This window comes from Bombyx mori, chromosome 24 (assembly GCF_030269925.1).
Source record: "Bombyx mori chromosome 24, ASM3026992v2".
NCBI classification, from domain to species: Eukaryota; Metazoa; Arthropoda; class Insecta; order Lepidoptera; family Bombycidae; genus Bombyx; species Bombyx mori.
The window spans coordinates 16187452-16207704 of NC_085130.1; the positions used below are offsets into that span (position 1 = coordinate 16187452).

General features: G+C 47.6%; 1 protein-coding gene across 1 annotated transcript in view; it reads left to right on the forward strand.

The window, feature by feature from the left end:
* The first annotated feature begins 5343 nt into the window (after window positions 1-5343).
* UGT41A3 (UDP-glycosyltransferase UGT41A3) overlaps window positions 5344-20253 on the forward strand; it is a 43681-nt gene continuing 28771 nt past the window's right edge. Inside the window, exon 1 of the mRNA XM_062675514.1 lies at window positions 5344-5493. The gene's annotated coding sequence lies outside the window, so the exon portion shown is untranslated. The remainder of the gene's footprint in view (window positions 5494-20253) is intronic.

The window sequence follows — 20253 nt, forward strand, 5'->3', positions numbered from 1 at the left end:
TCGGTGTGCTTATTATGTTAACTTAATTTTTTTAGCCTTTGTTCCGTAAACTGAACGGAGCTAAGCTGTTTTTTAGCTAATATTTATATCGACACGCTTCGATCACTTCACTAGTGGCTCGAGGCGATGGGATCCAGTTCTTGTCGCGCCAAAACTAATGTATTATATTATCTGTGTTGTGCTTTATCGCTCAAGATGTAAGAAATGCTTTAATTGTTGGCAAAGGATTTTTTGGCGGCAAAGCGAGGAGCGGAGTTGTTTGAATCTCTTTTATTTTTTATTTAGGTTTTCTTCTGGTTCAAACGTATGATAACGATGATTTGTTAATTGTTTAGAATCTATGAAAGTGTACAAATGTGTAAAAATGAAAAGAAACCCCTAGACGTGGCTTAAGAAAAATCAAAGTCTCAGTAAATAACCACAATTTTACTGAGGCTTTATTTCATCATAATATCGTTACATTTTATTGTAGTATCAAATTTTAATAAACCAAATATCTCTTAAGGTTACATTTTTACGTTACAACTTTATCTCATTTCGCTCCATAATTTTTTTCATTTAACAGTATACATTATGTATTTCATGATTGATCATATTTATTATTCCGCAATCGATAACAATGGCGTCTCAAGAAGCGATTAAAAACATAATATGGACTTATTTTCCATTTAATCTAGAGGATTTGACATTATCATCTTGTCTGGCGATGAACACTCGGCTTGAAGAATTCGAAGCATTTAAAAAAATTTAAAATGGCGTCAATTGGGCGGGGCTTGATGACGTCATATCACGTAACTCTTCCCGACCGTATCGGTGGTAGCTTTTTTTCTTCCTACCTATGCTGATAGCCTTCGAGGCTATTTCAGCTTCACCTTAACGTGTAGGTGAACTCACGGGTCTCAAACCGGGAGTGCTACTAACACTGGCCCTAGCAAGAGCAGTGCTTCGCAGAATCTACCACCGGATCGGAAACGCGACCCACTGAGAAGATCCGGCGAGAAACTCAGTGGGCTGTGTCTATGGGTTCATTTACTCGTCGAGCCCTTCATCGCGAGCGACGGGCTTGGCGAGGACGGTGGTAGCTTAGAGCCTGATCAAACTACGCACGGACGGGTACGTGAGCTCACTTTTTTATTGCTTAGATGGGTGGACGAGCTCACAGCGCACCTGGTGTTAAGTGGTTACTGGAGCCCATAGACATCTGCGACGTAAATGCGCCACCCACCTTGAGATATAAGTTCTAAGGTCTCAAGTATAGTTACAAGTATAGTTAGGTCTCAAGTATAGTCCTAGTAGGCAGACGAGCGTACCACCTAATGATGGTAAGTGGTTACTGTCGCTAATGGACGTCAACAGTCCCAGGGCGCAGCCGGGTCGCTGTCTAAATGCTCTGCGCAAATATCGTTTGAATATGGACACGTCGTAGCGCTCGGGAGACATAGCGGAAGGGAGCTCATTCCAGAGATGGGGAGGCCAATTTCATAGGTTCACTTATATTAGGTACTAGCGACCCGCCCTCGCTTCGCTTCGGAAGCATTAAATTTTATTAATGATAGCCGAGTCCCGCGATGCTACCCGCGGTTATTGTCGTACCGCGGGTGACGCCGCGGGGCGAAGCTAGTCTTTAAAAAGTAAAAAGTAAAAGTCCTTATATCATCAGCTACGTACCAGTGATAGTCTCGTCAATATCGATCCAGCCGCTCCAGAGATTAGTCGGAACAAACAGACAGACAGACAGACAAAAATTGTAAAAAATGTCATTTTGATGTATGTACCGTATATATTATATTCATATGCATGTAGTAAAAAGCGGTTATTTCAATATTACAAACAGACACTCCAATTTTATTTATATGTATTTATTCACTTAAATTACTTATCATTTATATTAATTATAGATAAGCAACTCAAGCACTCAACAAAAATGCTTACGGGCGTCGGCCACTAGATGACTTCGCTTCGATTAGTTTCTCATTGCTCCAGTAACACTTTAGCTATCTTTATATTTTATTTTTAATGAAGGGTTTTAATACGCTTTTATTAGCTTCAGACGTATGTATGTTAGTATGTAACGGAATCTTTGAACATTATTTTGACCTCCTTCAAAACGTCGGATTAACTCGAAATTTGGCATACTTATTAAGGACCGATGATAATTCAATATTTGGGAAAAAAAATTGAAAAGATTGAGAAAATTGAAATTCAACTACAAAATGAAAAATGAATAATAATTATAAAAAAACTAACAAAATACGCTTTTATAGCAAATCCAACTAAAGTGGAAAATAAATTTTAATAAATTTGAATAAAAAATAGTGTAAGAAAAAATAATTTAATTGTAAAAAAAGCGTGGGGTGCATGGTATCAGCAGTTATAAATATTTTATGATCAGATATGAGTAAAAGGGTTATTTTGATAATAACCTGAAAAGCACCCCATGCTTTTTTACAATAAAATCATTTTTTTCTTACATTAATTTTAATTCAAATTTATTAAAATTTATTATAATTATTATTTTTTAGTTTATATTTAGCATATTATAAGCTAAAGATACAAGATGTCGCTAGTTTCCATACAAAAAAAAATTGGTCTTGAAGTATCTCAGTTTCAGGACTCTGGCCAATTTGAGACGATTTGCTAACAGTAGCTTTAGCAAAAGCAGTGCTTCGCTTAATAATGACGTGACTAAACGGGCGTGGAAGCTTTGGACGACTCTGGCGCCATTCACGGGCGTACCACAGATAATACATTAAAATTTAAAATAGAGGCGCAATTCTTGTACTTCATTTGCTTTAGTTTCACCCTTGTACTGTAGGTGTCGTTACGGTCGAATATTAGTCGCCCTAGCCCCCGCTAGATAGCTCTTTAATAATATTCTATTTTTTGGGAACTTATAAAATGACAAAGCTTGAATCCCTGAAATTCCCTGTAGCGCTTATGCAATTTTAAAAAACGTATGATTGTACCACAGATAATACATTAAAATTTAAAATAGATGCGAAATTCTCGTACTTCATTTGCTTTAACTTCACCATTGTACTGTAGGCCAATATTAGTCGCCCTAGCCCCCGCTAGATGGCTCTTAATAATATTCTATTTTTTTTAGGAACTTATAATGAAAAATCTTGGATCCCTGAAATTCCCTGTAGCGCTTATGTAATTTTAAAACACGTATGATTGTGTTCAGCATTTTAATCGAAAGATTTTTCATATAAAGAGAAAAAAAATAATTAAATATTATGTTATTTAATATTTCTCTGTAACCTATTTATTTTCCCTATAATCTAAGCAATTTACTTATAATAATAATATAGGTATTATTATACAACGCGGTCGCCTTCATAGATAATACTTAGTTATCTAGTAATCTATATTATCTGTAAATATGTTTAATGTTTTTATTTTTATTTATTTATTGCTTAGATGGATGAGCTCACGGCCCACCTGGTGTGCAGACGTTACCGGAGCCCATAGATATCTACAACGTGAATGACGCCACCCACCTTGAGATATGAGTTCTAAGGTCTCAGTATAGTTACAACGGCTGTCCCGTCCTTCAAGCCGAAATGCGTTACTGCTTCACGGCGGAAACAGGCAGGGTGGTGGTGGCATAAGTTGTAATTTGACATATCTGTTTTTTGCATTCAAAACTATAGGATGCCTGAAATCGTTATCACCATCTGCTCTGCAGATCCTCCTACGAACACGGAGGATGCCGTCCTTGTCTAAAGATGTAAGCTGAAGGAGCGGAAAATCTCGCTTCACTTGTCCGGTTTTCTTGACACTTTCTATATCGTCTGAGAACATTCGTCTTTGGCTTTCTCTAATCCAGATTAGGTTCGCTGCCTTAACTTCGTCGGCTGTCAACTCACCGTGTCGCTTGCTACTCTTGTGCATCCAGTTGGGTACTGCACGCATAAACCAAGCGGTGCTTCTGACAAGTCTCCAGTATCGGGAAAATCGACTGTCATCGGGTAGCTCTACAGTCATTAAAGTAAAGGTACAGGCCTTAACCTCGACGTCGTCAGGGTCAAGACTTATGATAGAATCATTATGATAGAATCATCTGGTGGCCAGGTCTCTTTTGCTCCCGTAGAAATGTCGGTCCATACATCCATCGTGTGTTGTCCTCGGTAACTGTCTTCCTTGTGGCGTCATCTGCAGCATTCAGTCCTGACGGTACCCACCTCCAGTGACTGACCCCAGTCAACTCAGAAATCTCACTGACGCGATGGGCCACGAAAGGCTTGAAACGGCCACTATCAGACCGAAGCCAACTTAACACGGTCTTTGAGTCAGACCTACTGGTCACGGTACTCACGTCTATATGTTTCTTCAAAGAGTGAGCTAGTCTTGCACCAATAAGCGCAGCTTGTAGCTCAAGTCGAGGGATACTCATCACTTTAAGAGGTGTAACACGTGCGCGTGCAATGACAAAAGACACGTGCAATTTACCATCAATCGTTTTGTCTTCGTCGTTAAACAACCAACGTGGAGTTCTGAATACGCTGGTCTTTTGCAGCTCAGCCAACCAAGACTGCCATTTTTCAAACTGGCTAAGCTCAACTTTGTCATCCCAATCAACATTTGACTTCCATATGGTCTGCAGCAGGAAATCATTAAAAAACTTACCCTCAGACTTCACAGCACAGTCTAAAACAATCCGTAGCTTGTTCGGTTTGTTGGGGTTAAAGACTGCAAAATGCGGCAAGTACCAGATCCTAGTTTTAGTCACAGGATCGCCTGGTTCAATTTTGGTGATGTACCCTTTGTCCAAATACTCTTCTATCCTAGACCTGTACTGAGAAACAATCTTTGGGTATCTCACCATTTTCTTCTAATACCGGTGAGTCGGCTCATAGCCAATGGTAGGCTGTCCGGCATCTGAAGATCGACAGACTTCCAAAGCAGGCCAGTCTCCCACCTGTCTTCGGGCAAGAGCTTAGCAGTTCGCTCCATGATGCTCAGCGCTAGCTGATCCTCTCGAGAACGAGGAAAGTCGTCAGTCTGCTTAACACCAAACGACTCTGTGGAGAAAGACTGCTTGACCGGCTCGTGAAGTTAATCGCATCGACAAAAATGTAAAACAGTTGTATCGTCTGGTACACTACCCCCTCGGGACACCAGTGCGTCCAGGATATCCTTGCTGTGTTGTGTGCTGTGCAGAAGTGATCCTACGCGAGTGTGTTTCATCTGGCGTCAGCTGTTTCGGCGCGGTAACGTTCCGAGCAGCACAAACGAGGGACCCGGGAACAGGTGAGTTGATTGACACTATTCTATTCTTAACATTGGTTAATAGCGGGTAGGTGTCGATCAGCCTGTGAAAGCTGCGTAACCATTTTATTTTTTAATAAAACTTGTGTACGTGAGCTCCATTGAGTCTGGCCGCCCGTGTCTGTTCCCAGTCCTCCCCTACCCCTCGGGGTTAGGAGGGGCTGTTACCAACACCCGAAGGCCAATCCTCCACAGGTCTGCGGCGTCGGAGCCTTACAGGTAGGTCGTAAGCTTAAGTTTAAGTTCTAGTTATTTCATTATTAATTGTACAATTGATTATTTCCTATGTCTATTCGATTTCATTTGCATTACTTTACGTTATTAGTTTCTTTATAATTATTAGGTAGAAAGTAGTTAAATTGTTCACATATTGAATTATTTTATGTATATAGCGTGTTTAAAATTTTTCATACCTACCCTCTTTTGGTGTAATTTTTTTTTTTCGAATTCGTAATTTGATTTTTAAACCTAGATTACATTATTATTGGCATACTGATCACCGATCATAAGCCGTCCCCATTGTTTTGTCGTTTTTTACAATAGTACTGACGATTGTGGTTGTGCGATCCCGTCGTATACGTTGTATAGCAGCTAATAACTTGTAAATTTCATAGTATTATTTTATCTCTAGTTTATTTTTATTTGTGTGGTACCGCAGCTAGCCCGGGAGGGGGAAGGTGCTAGTGTCTCGGTCGTGGCCCACTCGGTCGTTGATCCCGGGGCTTCCTGATCTCAAACCTGGTTTTGAGATCTTCTAACCCGGGGGTCCCGGCCTTGTGGACCTGGCCCGTGGTATTGGTGTCCCGAACCCACTCGTGTTTTACATAACACACCAATTATTGTTGCGTTTTTAGTTGGATAATATAATTATTTTATTGTTCTGTAGTCACTTAGAACTACATATGTAAATTTTCTTTCTTAATTTAATAACTTTAAAATTAATTGATAATAATTAGCAGTAGTTTTAAATTACATTGGTAGAATTATTCAGTAATCTTTTCGAATTGATAGTACTTAGTTTATATTAGAATACCACATGCGACGGGTGACCCCAATCACGTTATCGTGGTAGTTAATAGCGGTAATTAAGGGTAGTATTTATTGTTTATTATTGCCTAATTGAAGTGAGTTTGACTTAGTTATTAGTTTTGATTAGTATTGATAGACTCAACTATTAATTATTATTTTCCTTACTTTATTCTTTGTTTCTTTTTCTACTATTTAAATCAATTATAGTTATACTTGGGACTGCTACTGACAAGCGTCACTAGTCTCCCCCTCACAGTCAAACTGACCTACACTACATGCTTATTCTCTGAAACGAAGGGTCGGCTGACTGGTCGCCCATAGTGTATATATAGCCTGCCTAGTGAGGGCACCAATGTCCGCGTGATCTTCAGGATTACCACATCATGTCTGGGGGTCATTCACCCCCCATAATCAGCACTCCCGGCCCGTCTCGTAAGGGAAGTCAGGCGATGGCCGAATTACGGACCCATAGACCTGAACCAATGATTCGTACAGTCCCGATGGGGTTCGGAACTGACAATCGGCCCGGGCCTTCGGCCTCGGCCGGGGGTTCTCCGGGGATCGAACCGAGGGAAGGTGCCCTTCCCTCGTTGACCGATCCCTCGGGGCCCTCTCGGCCGCGGAAGAAGGCCAGGTCCGAGTCAGACCGAGGCTCATCGGACCAAGATAAACGACCAAGAATAGGCCCCTCCTCCAAATCGGAGGGAGAGGATAGCGAGGCCACGTCTTCCGCCCCGTCCTCTTTCAACTCCAACTCCAACTCTGTTTCTCCTTCTTCATCAAGGTCTTCATCCCCCACTGGGAGTCCCATCCCAGTAGCTAAACCCATTCCCAAACCGAGGGCCCCCACCAGGACAGGGGTAGCCCCACGCCAACTCAGATCCCCTCCTCGATCCCCTTCCCCGACCATATCCCCCATCCCAGTGGATCCAACTCGAGGTGCCCCCGCCCTAAGCGGCACGGCGTGCAACCTGGATTCAACCAAGTATATGGATCTCGAGTCCACTAAAGCCCAACAGGTCCCTAACCCGTACCAACCCACTCCCTCAACATCTTATGCGACCATAGCCGCATCCCAACCCCCAGTGGGTACTCGCCCCAGACCCACCCAAACTCAAGTCCCTCCTCCCCCGAGGCCGAGGGGTCGGGTCCAGGAAGAGCTCCGCCGGCATCCACCTATCATGGTGGAAGCTCTCCCGAACTGGTCTCGCCATATGGCAGCCATTAGGGAGCGCCTCGGTAGGGCTCCTTCTGCCAGACCCCACGGCGCCAGTTTCCGCTTCTTGCCGTCATCGGCGGAGGAGTACAGGGTGATCCAGGACTATCTTTCGAGGGCCTCCGCCGCAGACAAAACCATTAAATGGTTTTGTTATGCGCTGTCGGAGGAAATACCCTCGAAGGTGGCCGTCCGGGGTCTCCCTGCCGACACCGATGCGGCGGAAGTTACGAACGCCCTCAAGGAGCTGGGCTTTCCTGCTCGATATGCCCGGTGTATCCGGGCCAAGAGAGGGAGTCAGGGCTGCGTTTTCTTCGTGGCCTTGGACCACCTCTCCAAGGGTGACCTCGCCCGGCTGTATTCAGTGAATGAACTGATGTACTTGCCGGGGGTGACGGTTGAGGGATGGCGTCCAAACCGAGGACCTGCGCAGTGTCACCGCTGCCAGGCCTTCGGTCACGCGTCCACCAATTGTCACCGTGCGGTTCGCTGCGTTCGATGTGCCGGCGAGCACATTGTGGCGGACTGCCCGAAACCAAGGGATGGCCCATTATCCTGTGCAAATTGCGGGAAGGACCACGCCGCCATCGATCGGCGGTGTGTGGTCTACCGCAAGAGGGCCAGGATGATGGGAGTAACCATCCCCCCTCCTGCACCACCGGTGCTTCGGCCCAGGAATGTCCCGGCTCCAGTCGCACCTGTTCCCATCCCTAAGGGAAAGGGGAAGGGGAAAGGGAAATCTTCCCAAACCCCAGCCCCTCCCCCTCCTAGTACCATTCCGTCTGTCTCGGTAGTGGAGGCAGCGCCGTCAGCCACGCCAGCCTCAGCCAGCATCAGCGCCACGCTGATGGCGCAGGTCAACCCGCCGCGACAGACCAAAACGTCCAACCCCAATCCTCGTGGCCGAGCCCAAATTATAGCTATCACCACAGCCCACGACACTCGCCAGACAGCCGGCTCAGCCCCTAAATCTACAAAAAATAAAAATAAAAATAAAAAAAAGAAGGAGAGGAAGAAACTCTTGAAGAAAATGGCGAGAGAGAGCAGCGCCAGAAACATGGAAGTGGACCAACAACTTCATGAGGCCATGGAAGCCAACGTAACTGCCGACCCTAACCCTCCACAACTGGAGGGACAAACATTGCCTCAAGCTAAACCTGAGCCGTTGGGCAATACTCTGCCCCCTCTTCCCCCCCGCCCTCAGCGCGAGCAGCGCAGCGGTCGGCAGGCCTCACAGCCTGCCGGCTTTGCTGCATGGCTTCTCGCGCTCTGGGAAAAAATGTCCGAGGTGGTCTCCGGAGTGATCCGCGAGATCGCCTCGGGAGCCAGCCCTTTCGGGGCTCTCTTGTCGGGGTTCTACCGAATGATTGCGCAGTTCAATGGCTAGCCAGGAACTGCGCATCATTTATTGGAACCCCGGCGGAGTAAAAACCCGCAAGAACGATCTCTTGGTTCTCGCCCGGGAGTACAACCCTGAGGTTGTGCTCCTGGGCGAGACCAAGCTACGTCCTCGGGATGTGTTCAGGATTCCAAACTATTTCATGTACCGACGTGATGAGATGAGTCCTGCCGGGTTGCCGTTCAGGGGCACTGCGGCACTCGTCAGGCGAGACGTGGTGCATGATCAGTTGGACTTGCTGGCCTTCACATCGACAAGGTCGATCGGTGTGAGGATCCACACCTCGGGGGGAGATATGCGGGTTTATGCCGCGTATAGACCCCCGGGGCCTGATTTCCACCCCGGGGACATAAGACGGGTCCTGAATTACGACAGCCGCCCAGCTCTGCTGGTCGGGTCCTCAACGGGAAGCACGTCGCGTGGGTCTCCCGACTCAACTCAGCAGTGGGCAGGCGGCTGTTAGAAGATGCCGATAGGGGCGACTACTCAGTGGTCGGCCCCGACGAACCCACCCACATTCCGACCGCCGCGCAACTCCAGCCCGACGTGTTGGATGTGTGCGTTCATAAGGGGCTACGGTGCCCCTTAACTATTGAGGCACTGTACGACCTGGGTACCCCCCTTCTCCCTATCCTGGTCACACTGGGAATGGGGCTTACCCGGGTTGCGACCTCGCCCCTACGACCGAAGGTCGACTGGGAGCTCTTTAAGAGACGCCTAGTCGATCTTCCCGTAATTCAGGACCCCAACACCCCTGACGGGGGTCGACGACGCGGCAGTCCGCCTTGTCGACTCGATCAGGGGAGCGATCGACCAGGCGACGACTCTTGTGCCCAGCGGCGGGCCCAGAGGTATACTCCCGGCCCATCTGAAAGCGATTATTCGCCGGAAGAGGGGCCTGAGGAGGCTCTGGGCGACAACTCGTTGTCCCAGGATCAAGCGCGAGCTTAATGAGCTGGAAGCGGAATTGGCGGCGAAGATTAGCTCCTATCGGGGCTATGCGTGGGAGGAACGGATCGAGGAGGCCCGTGAGGACCCCTCGTCCGTGTCCCTCCACCGACTTTGCCGCCAGCTCTCAAATCGGCCTGCCCCGACTTGTCCACTCGTGGATGAGAGGGGCAACCGATGCTTCTCGGCTCAGGCCCGCGCCGATGTCCTGGCCGTAATGCTGGAGCAGCAGTTCGCTCCAAATAACTCTGCACCCACAGAGGCCGCATTCCACCAATCGGTGGAAGAGAGCGTAGCAAGCCTACTCTCCTCCCCGGTGCCACCGTTGGGAGATGGTGATTTCATCACTCCCAGTGAATTGCGCCTCTCAAGCGGATGAAGAGGCGCAAGGCGCCGAGCGAGGACGGTATTGCCTCCCTCGCATTTTTCCACTTCCCCGAAACGGTCGTGTCATTCATGACACGACTGTTCAATTCCATTCTGTCCACAGGACACTTCCCGGGAACTTGGAAATTGGGCAAGGTTATTGCCCTGCCCAAACCCGGCAAGGATAGGAGAAATCCCTCCAGTTATCGTCCGATCACACTACTGTCGCATATGGGCAAGTTGTTCGAGCGGCTGCTGCTGAGAAGGGTATCGCCGCACATCCTTCTCAGACCCGAGCAATTCGGGTTTCGCAGCGGTCACTCGACAACGCTGCAATTGGTCCGCGTTATGCACCACTTGGCGGATCGGTCCAAGGCGCGCCAGTACACGGCCGCAGTCTTTCTCGATATCGAGAAGGCCTTCGACCGTGTCTGGCATGCGGGACTGATCTACAAGCTGTTGCAGAACACGGACCTCCAGCACGCCTACGTGCAACTGCTGGGGTCGTACCTGGAGGGAAGATCCTTCCTCGTCGCGGTCGAGGGCGCCAAGTCGTCGGTGCGCCCAGTCACGGCCGGAGTTCCTCAGGGGAGTGTCCTGGCACCACTCCTCTACGCTCTCTATACCAACGACATTCCCACGCTTGAGGCCAACCTCCAAGCGTGGGAAGCCGACGTGAAGTTGGCGCTGTTTGCCGACGACAGCGCCTACTTCGCGCCCTCAAATTTCCCTTCTGCGGCCATTTCGAGGATGCAGAGGCTGTTGGACCTACTGCCCCAGTGGCTGGACCGATGGAGGGTCGCGGTCAACGTGGGGAAGACCGCGGCTATCTTCTTCGGTCCGGTCCGCACAAGAGTCGTCCCAGGACAGCTCAGTCTTCGTGGAGTCAATGTCGAGTTTAGGCCCAGTGTCCGATACCTGGGAGTCAATATAGACCGGAGTTTGAGGATGACCACCCACGCCAAGTCGGCGTTGGCGGCCGCCCGCTATGCGAGGTTTCTCCTCCGGCCGGTGTTGGCCTCCAGGTTGCCGACCAGGACTAGACTCGGCATTTACAAGGCGTATGTTCGTTCCCGTATCACGTACGCAGCTGCGGCCTGGTATCACCTCATCCCACAGATCATGCGGGTGAAGTTACAGGCCCAGCAGAATCTGGCTCTTCGCACGATAGTCGGGGCAGGGCTTTACGTCAGTAATGCCGTAATCGCCCGGGATCTGGATGTGGAGTCGCTTGAGGAGTTCATCCGGAGGCTAGCTCGTAACCTTTACGAGCGGGCTGACGGTGGACCCCACGAGCATCTCCACAACTTAGCTCCCTTGCACGCAAGACCACCTGATGGTAGGGCGCTACCAAGGGAGCTACTGGAACCCCCGGCTATGGTAAGATAGTCGGCTTAACCGGAGTGATATGGGAGTGCTCATAATGAGTGCCCCCATGGGACTGAGCCCCACACTGTTGGGGTGCCCCCCCATGGGGACCCATTCTACCGCCAGTTTGGGTGGACCACTCCCCCTTAAGGGGAGTGATTTTACGTCGGTCCCTCCCCGTGACGGTCTTCCCCTTCTGGGGAGCCCTTAGCGGGTGAGCGCCAAACTAGTGCCGCGGCTCCCCCTCTGACTTGTAGAGGTGGGGCCGCGGCATGGGGCCGGTGGCGGGCCCCACGGTGCTGACTGTTGTCCCGCTTTGTATATATTGTAAATAGTTAGTAGTTAATAGTTAGTATAGTAGTTTAGTTTTAGTTAGTTATGGTCAGTAGTTAGGGGGAAAAAAAAAAAAAAAAAAAAAAACAAGCAGAGGACAGCAGCCGGCGCCGGGGTGACTCCTCCACGGGCATCACTCCGCCCAAGAGAACCAAGCCCATCGTATTATGTATAAGTATATATGTCCCGAGGGCCCCGAGGCCCGTTCCGTGCCCCCGAAAGGGGGTACGACGACCCTTCTTCTCACCCCCTTCTTCTACACTCCCCAGTCCTACATTTCCATGAACTACGTAGCCTAAGTTAGTCTTAGAAACTATCGGTCCAGTCTTATGTCTTTGTATTATCTGTCTAGTAATAATCAAACGCTTGCAGCTGAAAGTAAGTATTGTACTTTTTGACGAAGCATGTTGCTGATAATTTTATTTCTGTAATCTGACGAAGCATGTTGCGGATAATAACATGTACTTTTAGGTTAGGAATATTGTGTTCTTTTTATAATAAATATATTAATTATTATTATAAAAATCAAAAAATAAAAATATATTTTTTGATAATCAAATCAATGTTGTCTTGTCCAATAAGAAGTTCAATCATGTCAGGCCGTATGTCATAGTCAGTTACATAATCAGTCACCCACGGATATTTATTTGTTTACAATTTTCTTATAACTAAAACTATCTACCATAATATATTAAGATTATTTACAGAACGTGCACTATTTACATTTGATACATTTACTCCGCGAATATTAAAAGAAACTACTCTAGAGTTCGGTTCAGCCCGTGGACCGAGGGAACCGGCGGTCGTGTTGCTGGCGGCCGCCGGTCCGGCGTCTGGGTGACGGCGGGATGGATGTAATGTGCACTGCGTAAACCCTGTCCCGCCGTCTCAATAGCTCCGACTGGGTTCCCACCCGGTCCGGGATAGGGCGCCGGCTGTGAGCGGCAGGAGTTTTTAGTGAGGTTCGACTCCCACATACCCCACCTGCCGTGCGGGTGGGGATCCGGCGATTTTCTCCTGTGGAAAAAAAAAAAAGAGTTCGGTTCAATGGTTGTCATGCCGGACGCGGCGCGGATGCGAAGGCTCGATGTCGGTCCAGTGATGCCAGCTCTCTCCAGAAGTGACGAGCTCACGAGAGTCACTGCTGCCCCCTCGTCTAAAAGTGCATAGGTTAGCACGTCACCTTTCGCTCCGGATACTACAACTGGTACCACTTTTAAAAATACATGCCGATCCGCACTGTTGACAGTATTAACGGTCTTGTCCGTGTGGTTGACAGCATTATCAATCTTAATGACGCGTCGCACAGCGTGGAGCAAAGTGTGATGGACCCTCATGCAGTCGCGAACAGCACACTTCGTCTTTTTTTTCACAAGCCCTTAATTGATGTCGGCTGGACAAACATGAAAAACACAATTTCTCAGTTACGAATCTCCAACGATCGTCTGTCGTCATCTGTATGAGCCTCCGCCCTGCCTATTTCTGCCGTGAAGCAGTAATGCGTTTCGGTTGGAAGTGTGGGGCAGCCGTTGTAACTATACTTGAGAACTTAGAAACTATATCGCAAGGTGGGTGCCGCATTTACGTTGTGGATGTCTATGGGCTCCAGTAACCACTTAACACCAGGTGGGCTGTGAGCTCGTCCACCCATCTAAGCAATAAAAAAAAATAAACGTAACATAAAAAAATAAGACACGTATTTTTATTGGTTGTCACGTGTCGTAGAAACAATTAATATTACTTTTGACGGCTTATTCTTGTGTTGTTTTTATTCTGACGTTTCTTTACAGATTCCGTGGTAGCGCCGACGAAATGTAAACCGTAAAAGTGATTTTAATGACTTTAATCGTTTGAGCGCGAGCCGTCGATAGATCGAGCTTGTATTAATGCATGTAAATGCGGAGCGTCGGAATATCGACTATTGCGCAGTTCGATTATACGTATTAGGTATCAATCTGTACAGACGTGTCTTAGCGCGCGCAAGTATAACGTTTTTAGTCAATTACATTTTTAAACAAACATTTCAAATTATTTTGCAGTGAATTAGGCATTTATTTTTTTAAGTTATAGTTTTTCATATGGACTTTTTGCAAAATATGTAAAAAATAAGCTCAACTCTAAAAGGGTTAAGAAGATTAAGTGTTAACGCCTACGAATTTTAAGGAGCAATGTACAAAATTTTATTTATGTTTACCGACACCATTTTTACACTTCAATTAATGGCCGTGCCAAGCTAACTCATTCGCAACGTAAAAATAAAAAAAAACCTGTACAAAGAAAATATAAGCTCCATATCGATTTGGAAGTGTTATTCAAGAAACCCAAGCATAGTGATTTCCTTGTTTTTTTTTTACTTTAACACCTGCGATCAGTCGCCAAGACTATAATCAAGTGAGTTGGGAGAGGTTATGGTTTGGAGGGGCAGAGCCTCTCAACGTCGATAACAACTCCAATTTTGAGTAATTGTTTATTGATATGCTTACACTAATTGGTGGCTGTTTATATGATAAAAATTACATTATGTGAGTACATGACGCCTTGCTGATGGCGGTACACGAACTGACTCGAAAATGAATGACTTTGATGCAGCGGTATGCAATGCGATGTGCGCGCTGGCCCGTACAACATATATATGTGGGAATGTTGTTTTCTTGAACGTATGATATGATGGATGCAAGTCGATGTCTGTGAACGCAGCGATATATAGAGAAAGGAAGGGGATGACGTGTGAGATGACAGATAAACTAATAGAATAATAATAATAATAATAGACTGTTAGAGAATGCCTATGGCATTAAGTCCGCCTTTATACTTTCTAGTATATGAAGTTATAAATAAATAAATAAACGACGACAAATGAGAGACGAAGAACACGAAACAATTAACGATTATCATTTTAATTAATAGTATTTTAAAAAAAGGTGATTTTTTTTCCTACCTAAGCTGGTAGCCTGGAGCGGCTATTCCAGCGTAACCGTAACTAGTAGGTGAGCTCAAGGGGCCCAAACCTGACGACGATGCTAACACGAACCCTAGCAAGAGCCGTGCTTCGCAGAATCTACCACCGGATCGGAAACGCGACCCACTGAGAAGATCCGGCGAGAAACTCAGTGGGCTGTGTCTGAGAGTTAATTTACTCGTCGAGCCCTTCGTCGCAAGCGACGGGTTCGACGAGAACGGTGACCGGTGCTTGACGTACCTAGAAGCACCGTTAGTGGATCGGGAGGATATTTGTCTGAAGCCTGCATCCCACATATATATTCCTATCGGTTGTCGTGTGTCGTAGAAACAATTAATATTACTTTTGACGGCTTATTCTTACGTTGTTTTTATTCCGACGTTTCTTTACTGTTTCCGTGGTAGCGTCGGCGAAATGTAAACCGTATAAGTGGTTTTAATTACTTTATTCGTGTGAGCGCGAGCCGTCGATAGATCGAGCCTGTATTAATGCATGTAAATGCGGAGCATCGGAATACCGACTATATATATATAGGTATTAGGTAACGACTTAATATAAAGGTCGTGTCTTATCGCGCGCGCGTATAAATTTTTTAATAACGTAACGTTTTTGACACTAATTACATTTTTAATCAATCATTTTAAATGATTACTAGCTTTTGCCCGCGACTTCGTCCGCGTGGAATAGTTATTTCGATCATAATTTTTACCTTTTTTTTATTGCATATATGGGTGGACGATCTCAGAGCCCACCTGATGTTAAGTGGTTACTGGAGCCCATAGAAATCTACAACATAAATGCGCCATCCACCTTGAGACATAAGTTCTAAGGTCTCAAGGTAGTTACAGCGGCTGCCCCATCCTTCAAACCGAAACGCATTACTGCTTCACGGCAGAAATAGGTGGAGTGGTGGTACCTACCCGTGCGGACTCACAAAAGGTCCTACCACCAGTAATTACGCAAATTATTATTTTGCGGGTTTGACTTTTATTACACGACGATTATTATTATTTTTTTTTTGCGCATCGAGTATGGTTATTGCCTATCTATCATTTATGTACAAAGCAGTTTTTTTTTTTATGATTGAAGGATTACTTGTGGCCCGGAGGCCTTCCCAGTTTCACCAGGACAGGTGGGCGAGCAAAGGCTCAGCCAGAAGGGGTGGGATTTGCTAACAGCTGCCCGAGCGCCTCCGAAGGAGACCTAACAGCTCAAGAGCAGCTGCTTCGCGTATGAATCTACTACCGGATCGGAATCGCGACCCGCTGAGAAGATCCGACGAGAAACTCAGCGAGATGATTCATGGGTTAGGTTGCACGTCGAACTATGTCGAGTTCGACGAGTACGGTTACCGGGATCCCTAAGCCTGCTCCTAGTGTTAGAGCTGAAGGCGTCTAGTGCAAAGGTTATTGGATCTGATGGATCCGTAAGGACGTGTCTAGGGCGTCGACGGTGACTGGCTCCTGCGTGATCAGGATTCGGGGAGTAGTCAGCGGCCGCAACGATAAGGCGATTATCATGACGCATAGCCTTATCGAAGTACCGTTCCGACGCTGACTTCGTGTATTTCCGGATTGATTCGAGGGCCAAGTCGTCGTGTAAGTCAACGTTCCTCACGAACTACGGAGCTCCGGCGGCTAACCTGCAAAAGCAGGATTGTAGAGATTGGAGGGTGTCTATGTGTGTGCGGGCCGCGTGAGCGAACAACACACTCGCGTATGTCATGACGGGCCTTATGCAAGTTTTTTAAAGTGTCACCTTGTTCTGAAGGGACATTTTACTCCGCTTACAGATCATGGGGTAGAGTCTACCGAGAATAAGCGCGGAACGGTCGCGGACTGATTTTATATGCGGGCGGAATGTCATCGATGCATCCAGGGTAACGCCCAGGTACTTGACCTTCCTGGCCCAGGGTATGGATTGTCTAAAGAGAGTAATCGGGAGTGTGAAATTCCTCCTCCTAATCCGGGAGGAAATCCGTGTGGAGCTTCCCCTCTGAAATAGCACCGCAGTACTTTTCGCTGGGTTGATGTCTATGCGCCATTTTCGGAACCACTGTCCTAGGGCTAGGGCTGCGCTCTGAAGCTTCTTCGCGATTAGGGACTTGTTTCTACTCGAATAGTAAACAGTCGTGTCGTCGGCGAATAAAGCTAACTGGGTCGGCGGCGACCGGGGAATGTCGTTGATGAATAAGCTAATTAAGAGGGGCGAGAGGACAGAGCCTTGCGGGACTCCAGCCGTTAGAGGTCGTGGGGAGGAGCGGGTTCCCTTAACTCGATATCGAAAAGAGCGGTTCGACAAGAAGTACCGTATGATGAGCACGAGACTATCCGGCACGCCCATGTTGAATAGTTTGAAAATCAAACCGTTGTACCAGACTTTGTCGAACGCTTTTGCGACGTCGAAGAAGAGAGCTCCCGTTTATAACGGTTTTGGTCGATTAAGCCCCACAAGAATGTGCTCCGTGAGGCGGTGCACCTGTTGAATGCATGGGTGATTTGTACGGAATCCGAATTTTTCATCGATGAGAATGCCCTTGGATGAGACGAAGTCTCTGAGGCGTTTGTAAAGCAGACGCTCATACCACTATCAAAACCTATCTTGAAGTGATTCGGGTGTTTCAATGTTGTAATGAATAACGTATTTGTTTGGATAGAGGTTAATATAATCTTTATAAAAACACCTTCACAAATAATGCTTTATTTTAGAACAAATTTGGTGAGCGTGACTTGAGATTAGCGCGTTCAAACAAACAAACTCTTCTGCTTCATAATATTAGTAAGTATAGATATAAAATAAATAAATAAATAATAAATATAAGTATAGATTAAAGTGTATTTTTTTAAGTGAAAGTTGTTTATATGGTACTTGCTTTTCAATAATTGTCTACCAATTTTTGAAAAATACGTAACATAAGCTCAACTCTAAAAGGGTTAAGAAGATTAAGATACTTTTTATTGTTTCCATTGAACCACACAATTATGTTATGTCCATGTAAAAACAATCAGTCAATATTTTTAATTTATATATAAAAATATTTATAGCGAGATTCTAATCTATGTTGTAAGCTGTGAATTATAATCTCACGTTACTGACCAACTATGAAATTGGTCATTATTCGATGTGTCGCGAAATAGTTAGGGGCCATTCAGTATGATCGAAGCTTAACTATTTATTGAAGGGTTTTTTTTAGTACGGTCGTGATTTTAATCTTTTTTTATTGCCCTTGTTGACGAGCATACGGCCCACCTGATGGTGAATGGATACCGTCGCCCATGGACGTCAGCAATGTCAGGGGCAAAGCCAAGCCGCTACCTACAAATTTGTATAATCTCCTTCTCCTTCAGTCGATCGCTTATTGCTGAGCAACATGATGCGTCTGCCTGTAAACGTTTCTTGTGCCTCGTAGCCACTTAAGTCGGTCGGTGGCACAGGGAAGTGCGTGCGACTCACGAAGCGCCTAGCGCTACCCCCACCCCCGCGCCCGCGTCGGTTACGTCATCACGCGCTACGTCCGCCGCGACCTCGATCGTTTCAAGTTCAGGCTCCGATACCGAATCGGAGATGGATTTCAAATCCGCGTCAAGCCCTCAGCCTGGAACTTCGGACGGGTTCCAAACCGTAACGCGCGGTAAAAAGCGTACTCGCGCCGTGGAGTCCCGGAGCTCCACGACGAAGCAGACTAAATCCGCGACCACCTCCCGCCCGCAGGTAGTCGTGACACCGGAGTCGGACTCCGCTCGCCGCGTAACCCCACCGCCGCGCCCCAAACCCGCGCCCGCTCCTAAAGTAGCTGCCCCGCCCCCGCTGATACTTCAAGAGAAGACAGCGTGGAATCGCGTGTCCCAGGCCCTTCAGGCAAATAAAATTAACTACACCCATGCGCGTAACGTCGCGCATGGGATTCAGATAAAGGTCGCAACGCCGGGCGACCATAGGGCCCTCTCAGCATACCTCCGAAAGGAGAACATAGGTTTCCACACCTATGCTCTTCAGGAGGACCGCGAGCTCCGCGTAGTAATACGCGGAGTCCCTAAAGAACTCGACATCGACTACATAAAGGAGGATCTGACCGCTCAGGCCCTCCCGATAGTTAGTGTGCACCGGATGCACAGCGGGCGGGGCAAACAGCCCTATAATATGATACTCGTGGCGTTAGAACCCACCCCGGAGGCCAAAAAGAAGATCGCATGTCTCACGAAAATTTGCGGCCTATCCGGGATCTCGATCGAAGCCCCCCATAAGCGTGGCACTCCCGGGCAGTGTTACAGGTGCCAACTCTATGGCCACTCGGCGCGTAATTGCCACGCGCGCCCCCGCTGCGTGAAATGCCTCGGCGATCACGCTACGTTAGATTGCGTTAGAGATAGGGAAACCGCGACCGAACCTCCCAGCTGTGTCCTATGCCTTAAGCAAGGGCACTCCGCGAACTACCGTGGATGTCCCAGGGCTCCACGAAAACGTCCAACCCACCCAGCTCCGCGAACCGTCGGCCCAAAGACTTCGGCACCTTCAGTGCCGAAACCCGCCTTCGTGCCGGCTGCAGTTCCCACGGTCTCGGCGTGGAAAAAGCCGCTGCCGTATACGAAGGCGGGAACGGAAACCGCACCCCCGCCCCCGCTCGTGACACGCCCCGCGCCCCAGCCCCTGCTCGCACCTCGCCCCGCGCCCGCGTTCCGTCCCCCGCAACCCTCTGCCGTCAACGACTTCGCGCTCGTGCGTGACTTCGTAACCGCGGTCAACTTCGACCGTCTGCGATCGTTCGCAGACGCGATACGTAGGTCGGTAACCCCCGAACAGCGGCTCGCGGCCGCTTTCGATCACATGGACGTCTACGAGTCCGTGTCGCGTACGTTATAAAATCTTTACCGGTAACCAAATGGCGCAAAAAGGTAGAGAAAAACTGTATTCCCTTACGTTAGCATTCTATAATGCTAACGGACTCGCGCGGCAACGCGATCAAATTTTTGAATTCCTCCGCGATAATCTTGTAGATATTCTATTAGTGCAGGAAACCTGTCTGAAGCCCTCGCGTCGCGACCCGAAAGTCGCGAATTACGTCATGGTTAGGAATGACAGACTCACCGCCTCTAAAGGCGGGACTGCCATTTACTATAGGCGGGCCCTGCACGTTGTCCCTCTCGATACTCCCTCGCTCTCACATATCGAGGCGTCAGCGATCGTCATCGCATCCGTTTATCGCCCCCCGGACAAGCCCCTTCTGAGCAGTGACATCGAGTCACTGTTCGGCATGGGAGACTCTGTCATCCTGGCAGGCGATTTAAATTGCCACCACACTAGGTGGAACTGCCATCGTACAAACGTAAACGGTAGGCGTCTCGACGCGTTTATAGACGACCT